Here is a 9715-nt window from a genome sequence, read left to right as displayed (position 1 = left end):
CCAGCATCCTGTTTCCAACAGTGGCCAATCCAGGCCATAAGAACCTGGCAAGTACCCAAAAACTATTTCATGTTACCGTTGCTAGTAATAGCAGTGGCTATTTTCTAAGTCAACTTAATTAATAGCAGATAGTGGACTTCTCCTCCAAGAACTTATCCAATCCTTTCTTAAACACATCTATACTAACTGAACTTAACTACATCCTCTGGCAACAAATTCCAGAGTATAATTATGCGTTGAGTGAAGAAGAACTTTCTCCAATTAGTTTTAAATGTGCCACATGCTAACTTCATGGAATGCCCCCTAGTCTTTCTATTATCTGAAAGAGTAAATAACCGAATCACATCTACCCGTTCTAGACCTCTCATGATTTTAAACACCTCTATCATATTTCCCCTCAGCCGTCTCTTCTCCAAGCTGAAAAGTCCTAACCTCTTTAGTCTTTCCTCAAAGGGGAGCTGTTCCATTCCCTTTATCATTTTGGTCGCTCTTCTCTGTACCTTCTCCATCGCAATTATATCTTTTTTGAGATGCGGCAACCAGAATTGTACACAGTATTCAAGGTGGGGTCTCACCATGCAGCGATATGGAGGCATTATGACATTTTCCGTTTTATTCACTATTCCCTTCCTAATAATTTCAAACATTCTGTTTGCTTTTTTGACTGCCGCAGCACACTGAACCGTCGATTTCAATATGTTATCCACTATGAGACCTAGATCTCTTTTTTGGGTGGTAGCACCTAATATGGAACCTAACATTGTGTAACTATAGCATGGGTTATTTTTCCCTACATGCATCACCTTGCACTTATTCACATTAAATTTCATCTGCCATTTCGATGCCCAATTTTCCAGTCTCACAAGGTCTTCCTGCAATTTATCACAATCTGCTTGTGACAAATGAAGTTACTAGGTGATACATTTAAAACACATAGGAGAAAATATATATATATTTTTTTACTCAACGCATTATTAAACTCTGGAATTTGTTGCCAGAAGATCTGGTGAAAACTGTTGGTGTAGCTGGGTTTAAAAAAGGTTTGGATAAGTTCCTGAAAGAAAAGTCCATAAACCATTATTAAGGTGGACTTGGGGAAATCCACTGCTTATCTCTGGGATAGGCAGCATAGAATCTTTTGACCTCTGGGGAGCGTGCCTGGTACTTGTGACTTGGCTTGGCCACTGTTGGAAACGGGATACCGGGCTTGATGGAGCGTTTGCTATGATCCAGTATGGCAAATCTTATGTTCTCATCATTGGTGAGGAACTCGGGGTTGCTTTTGGGGGCTATGCCTTTTTAAAGTTTAATGCTATAATTTTACTTAGTATCTATGCTCAGTGGTTATGTCAAATTGAATTGCATTATGATCACAATTGTTAAAATAGATCCCCCACTTTATCTCTTGTACAAGGTCCGGTATTCCACTAAGAAATAAATCTGAAGTATTTCTCCCCTCCCTCCCCCCCTTCTTATTGGTTTCATGACCAGTTGCTGCATGAAGCAGCTATTTATAGAATCTAGGAACTTTACCTCTTTAGCGTGTCCTATGTGACATTTACCCAATTAATATTTGGGCAATTAAAATCTCTCATTGTTACTGTGTTCCCAATTTTATTAGCAAGTCTAAGCATTTACAGTCTGTTTTCCTTGTCCTGGCCAGGTGGGCAGTGTTATATCCCCACCATTGAAATTTCTACTCATAAGGATTCCAGTGTTTCCGGCAGAACTCTTAACCTGCTTGACTCTATGCCATCCTTAACATATAATGCCATTTCTCCATCAATTTGATCTGTCCTGTCATATTGATATGATTGTACCTTGGTACCACAGTGTCTCATGGGTTACCCTTCTTCCACCAGGTCTCTGAAATGCCAATTATGTCTTTATCCCAGTGTAATGCCATCCATTCCAACTCCTCACTCTTATTTTTCAGACTTCTGGTATTTGAATAGACATTTTAAATGATTTTTTATTTGTATTTCTGTTCTTATTTCTATTCTCATCTGCTTTTTAGCAGATGCTACAGGCAGTTTGGTATCATTCATATCTCTGTGTTTTATATTTAGATCTATTTGGGCTACTTCAACATTTCTCTAGCAGGATGTTCTAATAGTAGCTCACCTTCAGGAGGTTAAGCATGGGGTGCATATGGATGACACCTCTATCCCTAAAAGAGAGCCCATTGGATAAATTGTCAACAGGCGGACAGTTCAAAAGGTATAAAGACACCTGAGAACTCAGATGAAGGTTTATGCACTGAAGAACACTGCAAGAGAGAACACAGTGGTATCAGATCTGCCCTGCAAGTTTGCAGGAGCTGGGACTGCTTCTCATGGCTGGTAGAGAAATGTAAACATCACAGATCAGCTTTGTCTGAAACTAATCCTTCATTTGAATAGGATTGGTCTGCTTCAACCATGGATCAGTCGGTCACTGGTCAAGGCCAACAGAATAAAGATCCTACAAGAGCCTAAAGCAACAGTAGAATCTGTATGGGTAGAAATCCTATGTGTGTTAGGTAAGAGTATAGTGATAGGAGTATACTACCTTCTACTTGGCCAAAATGCTGAGACGGACAATGAAATGCTAAGAGAAATCAGGAAAGCTAATGAATTTGGCAGTACCGTAATAATGGGAGAATTCAATTACCCCAATATTGACTGAGTAAATGTAACATCAGCACATGCTAGAGACCTAAAGTTCCTGGCTGGAATAAACTGCTTTTTGGAGCAATTGGTTCAGAAACTGACGAGAAAGGGAGCTATTTTAGATCTCATTCGTAGTGGATCACAGGATTTGGTGAGAGAGGTAACGGTGGTGGCGCCATTTAGCAGTAGTGATCATAACATGATCAGATTTGAATTAATGACAGGAAGGGGGACAACAAGTAAATCTACATTTCTAACATAAGAACATAAGAAAATGCCATACTGGGTCAGACCAAGGGTCCATCAAGCCCAGCATCCTGTTTCCAACAGTGGCCAATCCAGGACATAAGAAACTGATCAAATGAGGAAAATATTTAGAAAAAAATGAAAGGTGCAGCTGCAAAGGTTAAAAGTGTACAACAAGTGTGGTCATTGTTTAAAAATACCATCCTAGAAGAGCAGTCCAGATGTATTCCACACATTGAGAGGTAGATGGAAGGCCAAATGATTACCAGCATGGTTAAAAGGTGAGGAGAAAGAGACTATTTTATCCAAAAAAATGTCCTTCAAAAATTGGAAGAAGGATCCATTTGAAGAAAATAGGAAAAAGCATAAGCATTGTCAAGGTAAGTGTAAAACATTGATAAGCCAGGCTAAGAGAAAATTTGAATTTGGCCATAGATTGCCTTGTATCCTACTGTAGCACTTCTTCCAGTTCCTCCCTTACAACAGCATCGTGGATGATGGTAGTTAAGGAACATTTGGTCTATTCAGTCTGCCCAGTTGCTCCTGTGTATGCTGTTCTGTTTGTTTCTTTTGATTCGGCAGTTTCTTTCTTGCTATTTTAGGCTTCCAATTCAGTTGGGAACCAGGCACCATGAGTTGTCTTTTGCAACTAACGGGGGATTATTTTTGCCCCATATTTAATTTTTAAAAAAATCTCACCTTGTTTCCAATCCCTAAGCAGATATTTTTATGACCCAGCTTTAGAGTAGTGAAAGACCTCCGCTGGGGGCCATTCACCAGGCCTCCCTCCAGAGCCCTGCAATTGCAGGCCCTAAATCTGGCCACCAGGTGTCGCCATTCTGTGATAACTAACTCCCTCACCCTACCCAGGGTCTATGCCTACTGCCGCCATAGCATCCCCAGCCCTGGCCAACCTGGGGAACGGAAGACCTAAGCTGGGAATCAAACTCAGGTTTGTACTGCCCCTGATCCTACCAGGCTAGCCGTCTCTGATATTTTTTAATACAATCACAGGAACAAGCCACAAGAGTCACCAGACTCATCAATGGGTAATTAAAGCAGCTCTTGTGGTTTATCTGCCCTGGAATCCTCTGCTGTGTAGTGGTCAGATGCTGCTGTAGTGATGATCTGTCCTACACTTGTCTAAGGAGGGAGGTATTTTGTCTCAGTTTAGTTCCTAAAGATGCGTATCAGTATTGCAGATCAGGAAAAAAAAAATCTGTTGTAACAAGGCTGAAAGCAATTGTAAGTTTGAGATCTGTGACACGGCTGTTCAGTTGCTCACTGTCTAATCCTCAGGCAGTAGAAAGTACATTTGTGACGTGGATTAATCGGCAGTTTAATGTGCTTCCCAGCCTGCGATGACTTCTGATTGTATGAAATCTACTTCTGCACCACAGGGAGCCCTGTCAGCAACTAGCAGGAGAGATTTACAGTTGATGTTTAAATACTTACCTAGCACTAAACATTCAGGCACGTGCTACGTCTGCATTAGGGATTTTTATTATTGCATTATATCATCACGTTGTATTGATGCATGATATATTTTATTATCTGAACCATTTTGGGGAATAAGACAAAAGATACGTGTAAGAACAGAATAGAATAGCTTCAGCCTGAAATGGCTCGAATTAAAATAAAGAAGGAGAAGGGAGAGGAGGAGCAGGGAAGCCCAAGGTTCAAATTCCCACTTCTCCCACTGATGCTCCTTGATGGCCTTGGGCAAATCTCTTTACCTCTCATCACTTCAGATAACCCACTTAGATTGTAAGTTCTTTGGACTTATTGTGGCCAATTTTCAAGGTTGGTAACTTTAAAACAAGCATGAGGGCACCCACACACGTGCTTTTTTTAAATATATGCTGGAATTTTAAATTATGCACGCAAGTAGGCGCGAACAACTTAAAATGTACGCCTACTGCCCGTATGTGTGCTCCTAATTTTAGGCAGTTACTCAAGCAAACGTAGAACGTGTAACTTCCTCAAGGATTGATCGGCTTTTTTTAGCTCGTGCACGTGCCTACAGGCACAATAGCAGCTTTTAAAATCCACGCCACTCACGCGCAGTCCACGTATTCGCATATACGGGCCTTTTATTACGAACAACGCTTTTAAAATTCGGGCCTAAGGATTTATGCTGACTTTTAGAGTTAGGCTTCTAAATTGGCCCCTTTTTAGAACATTCGGTCATGTTTACGAGGGTTACCTCGATTTCTTGGAAAGTTTTTCTATTACGCTGAGTGTTAAGCCGTTACATTTTTATCAGTTTGATCCTGATGTTCTCATAATTTTAGCCTGGGAAGGATATTGAAGACGGTGATAAAAAGAGGAAAAAGGATAAAGGACTTTCACAGCAATTGCAATGGCACTTGTCTTTTTGGCTGCAGTTTTTGGGTGGAAGGTCTGGGTGAAATGGTGGTAGTGTCTTCTCTTTACCCAACATCCATAAATTTAGAAGTCATTTCCTACCCATGTTCCTCTGCAGGGTTAAGATGTCTGATTTGATTACAAAAGCTGTTAGAACTCCTACAACCATTCATTGGGTAAAGAAAAAATATATTCTAGCCTGTGGGAGGCACTGACAGGCCGATGCAAGATGGGGATTAGCACATCCAATCGAGCGCCTAGCTAATAGTGCTCATCACATGCAAATTCCATGTAGATGAGGCTATTAGCTATTACCCCACAATGCCAAAACTTGCCACGCAGCCAAGGTGCTCATTTTAATACGGCAAATGTAATGCTTGCCTGGGAGCAGGCATTAAAGGTGTTGAGCTCAAGGGCTCCAAAAAAAAAAAAATCTGCTTTCTGTGATTCCTCCTATTAGTATCATCGCCACACTAAATAGGAGTAACCACAGACATCAGAATTGTGCTGCGCTCAAGGACTCAACAAAAAAAAAAAAAAAAAAAAATCCTGTGCTGTCTCTCTACTGTACGAGGAACCACAGACAGCAGCATCCCTTACCTCTGGCCTGATCAAAGGAGTGAATAAATTAATATTAAGTCTCAGTGAAGGAAGAGGTGACAAAAAACATTGGGTAGGCAGAGAGTAGAGGAGTAGCCCTAATGGTTAGAGCAGAAGGGTTCAAACATCATCAACACCGCATACGACCTTCAGCCAAGTCACCCTCCACTGCCTTAGGTACAAAGGCTTTTTACTCCCATTCTGGGTCTATGGGAAAAACATTTCGTAAATGAGGCCCTTAGCTTGTAAGCCCGTTGGGTACAGGGAAAAATCTATGGTACCTGAATCCAATCCACTTCGAAGTATCTGAAAAAGCAAAATATAAAACCAAATCGTCGGCTCAGTGTGCTGCGGCAGTCAAAAAAGCAAACAGAATGTTGGGAATTATTAGGAAGGGAATTAATAAAACGGAAAATGTCATAATGCCTCTGTATCGCTCCATGGTGAGACCGCACCTTGAATACTGTGCACAATTCTGGTCTCCGCATCTCAAAAAAGATATAATTGCGATGGAGAAGGTACAGAGAAGGGCTACCAAAATGATAAAAGAGGCTGGAACAATTAAGCTCTGGAATTTGTTGCCAGGGGATGTGATTAGTGCAGTTAGTGTAGCTGGGTTTAGAAAAGGATTGGATAAGTTCTTGGAGGAGAAGTCCATTACCTGCTATTAATCAAGTTGACTTAGGGAATGGCCTCTGCTATTACTGGCCGCAGTAGTATGGGATCTACTTAATGTTTGGGTACTTGCCAGGTACTTGTAGCCTGGATTGGCCACTGTTGGGCTTGATGGACCCTTGGTCTGACCCAGTATAGCAATTTCTTATGTTCTTAAATAAATAAGAGGAATCTGTAGTCCTGGAGTAATGAAGATCAAGTAGGGTCTGTGGCATTGCAACAAGAAGAAAAAAATGGGAGAACTAAATGAACCTTGTGGTCTTCACCTGCCATTGTAATCTCGCTGTATTGATCTGCAGAGCCTCTCTATTCCAGAAACGGAGAGCAGGAGGCCAGAGCAGCTTAGGGCACAGTTACAGTTAGACAGAAATGGCTATTGTCTGCATTCTTTGAAAACGTAGTCATTAGTTGGCAGCTTGTGATGATTTTGTTCCAGACAGACTCAGGTATGGGATTTTGCGTTGCTCAAGGGCTGTTCTTTCCTCAACTGGTGGCGGGGTGAAGAGTCAGAAAGGGCAGGGGGATTGTAGTTTGGCAACCATACAATGAAATGGATATTGAAATCCAGCCAACTCCAATTCATATCTTTTCCATGTTAAAAAAAAATTATATATATATATAATTTTTTTTTTTTACCTCCAACACTCTGATATTGCAGGATTTTTTGTCATTTTTAATGTCTGAGAGCCTTAACTCGTGATCTTTATCTGCTACAGTCGGCAAATCTCCAGCAGCATTGAAATTGCAAGCACACACGTTGTGTACCCGTACAGTATCTTTATCCACGTAGGGGAAGGCCATTCCGGGAAGTGGAGTCGGGGCAGGGTTGGGACTTGTATGCGTACCTTGTGATTTTAAAATTCCCTCGGCAAAACCATGTGCACCGTATCGCGGCTGCAACTTTTGCACTTAGATCCGCTTTGAAAATTGGTGTAGCTTGTGGGCATGTTTGCCTGATGTTACAAAATGTACCCTCATAGTGACTGTAAGGGAACGTCGCACAAACGAGAGGAGGGCTCTAGGTCCACAAGTGGATAATACTTTAAAATCGTCGGCTCAGTGTGCTGCGGCAGTCAAAAAAGCAAATAGAATGTTAGGAATTATTAGGAAGGGAATGGTTAATAAATCGGAAAATGTCATAATGCCTCTATATCGCTCCATGGTGAGACCGCACCTTGAATACTGTGTACAATTCTGGTCGCCGCATTTCAAAAAAGATATAATTGTGATGGAGAAGGTACAGAGAAGGGCAACCAAAATGATAAAGGGGATGGAACAGCTCCCCTATGAGGAAAGGCTGAAGAGGTTAGGGCTGTTCAGCTTGGAGAAGAGATGGCTGAGGGGGGATATGATAGAGGTGTTTAAAATCATGAGAGGTCTTGAATGAGTAGATGTGACTATTTACACTTTCGAATAATAGAAGGACTAGGGGGCATTCCATGAAGTTAGCAAGTAGCACATTTAAGACTAATCGGAGAAAATTCTTTTTCACTCAACGCACAATAAATCTCTGGAATTTGTTGCCAGAGGATGTGGTTAGTGCAGTTAGTGTAGCTGGGTTCAAAAAAGGTTTGGATAAGTTCTTGGAGGAGAAGTCCATTAATGGCTATTAATCAATTTTACTTAGGGAATAGCCACTGCTATTAATTGCATCAGTAGCATGGGATCTTCTTAGTGTTTGGGTAATTGCCAGGTTTCTTATGGTCTGGATTGGCCACTGTTGGAAACAGGATGCTGGGCTTGATGGACCCTTGGTCTGAGCCAGTATGGCAATTTCTTATGTTCTTAACTTTACCCCATTCATTATTTCTGGAGGCCTAAGACCACCGTTTCCCCTTTATTAAACAGGCAGAAGTTAGCACACGGTTTTATTTCCTCAGGGTTAACAGAATGAGTAAACAGCCAAACAGTTAAAGACGAATTAAATGAGGAGGGTGACCCAGGAGGCCAAGATGCGTAATTGCTCAGCAGAGCTGGAGGCGACGGCAGAAAAGCCAACGCTCGACTGATAGCCGAGGGTGCCAAGGACCCAGAAGCCTCTATTGGACAAGTAACTTCCAGCACCTGGCAGCCAAGTCCTGCAACCACTGTCTGAGGGCCTTTTGGTGATCAGCCTTGAATGGGACACAAAGCAGGTAAGTTTTGCTGGCAGCTCTAGATACAAATGAAATTGTAACGGGGGACAAAACTGACCCCGGAGCATGCCACAAGGTAGATCGCATAACATGGATGACAGATTTTGCCAATGCGCAGTCTATGTTCTGTCCGAGAGAAAGGAGTCAAACCACTTGAGCGCCAGCCCTCCAAAGCCCTGTGCTGCCAAGCCTTGCAGGAGTAGCTAGAAGTCCACAGTGCCAAAAGCCAAGCTGACATCAAGCAGTACCACTACCACTTCAAAGCTCCTTCTGCAGATCTCTGCCTCATCTAATGCCCTTAAGAATGTAAATGCCGACTCTCCGTAATGTGCTTCGAGGGCCTCATTTGAAGACGCGTGGAATAAGTAAACGCCGATCATTATGATGATGCTTTTATAGTACTGCACGGCAGAAGTATACTTGCAGACAATTCCCTCTTGGCTTGGCGGCACCTTCTGAAAGAGAAGCAGATAATATATCATTTCTCTATTACAGGCCAGAGGTGATAAAGTGAAAGGACGTTGGCAGAATCTGTGGCAGAGTGGGGATTGGAACTCAAATGAGTAATGGTTCTGTACTGGAACCTTCCCTCTACAAGAGATGAGATGGAAAAGGCAGCCCAGCACTATATACATTCAGGACTGTGTACGTGATTCACAGTATTTCTATATTTAACTACTAAAGTCTGTATACTGTTGTTCTTGGGGGGGGGGGGGGGAAAACCCCCAACCTCATGAAATAAGACAAAGTAGCCTGCACCGAATCTGCACTGCGGAGGCTCCCGGAAGGGACATTAGGACTGCAGTGAATGAGTCTGGCCCTCACTTTGTTTCTGCCTGGATGTGGATGAGTGATGACAAGAGTATGTTTCAGGCCCACCCTGAGAATTAAAGTCTCCTTCCTTTGCATTTGGCAGGCGCTCCGCTTACATTCTGAGTGCTGGGTTGCGTTTACCGTGACGGCCGCGGCTCCCAGGTAACTCCAGTGGGCTTCCTTTTACCGGAGGGGGGGGGAAAGGGGAAAGGCAAGAGTTAGCCCCGC

The sequence above is a fragment of the Rhinatrema bivittatum genome, chromosome 18 (genome assembly GCF_901001135.1).
Source record: "Rhinatrema bivittatum chromosome 18, aRhiBiv1.1, whole genome shotgun sequence".
Lineage (NCBI taxonomy): Eukaryota > Metazoa > Chordata > Amphibia > Gymnophiona > Rhinatrematidae > Rhinatrema > Rhinatrema bivittatum.
Note: the sequence above shows the minus strand (reverse complement) of the source record.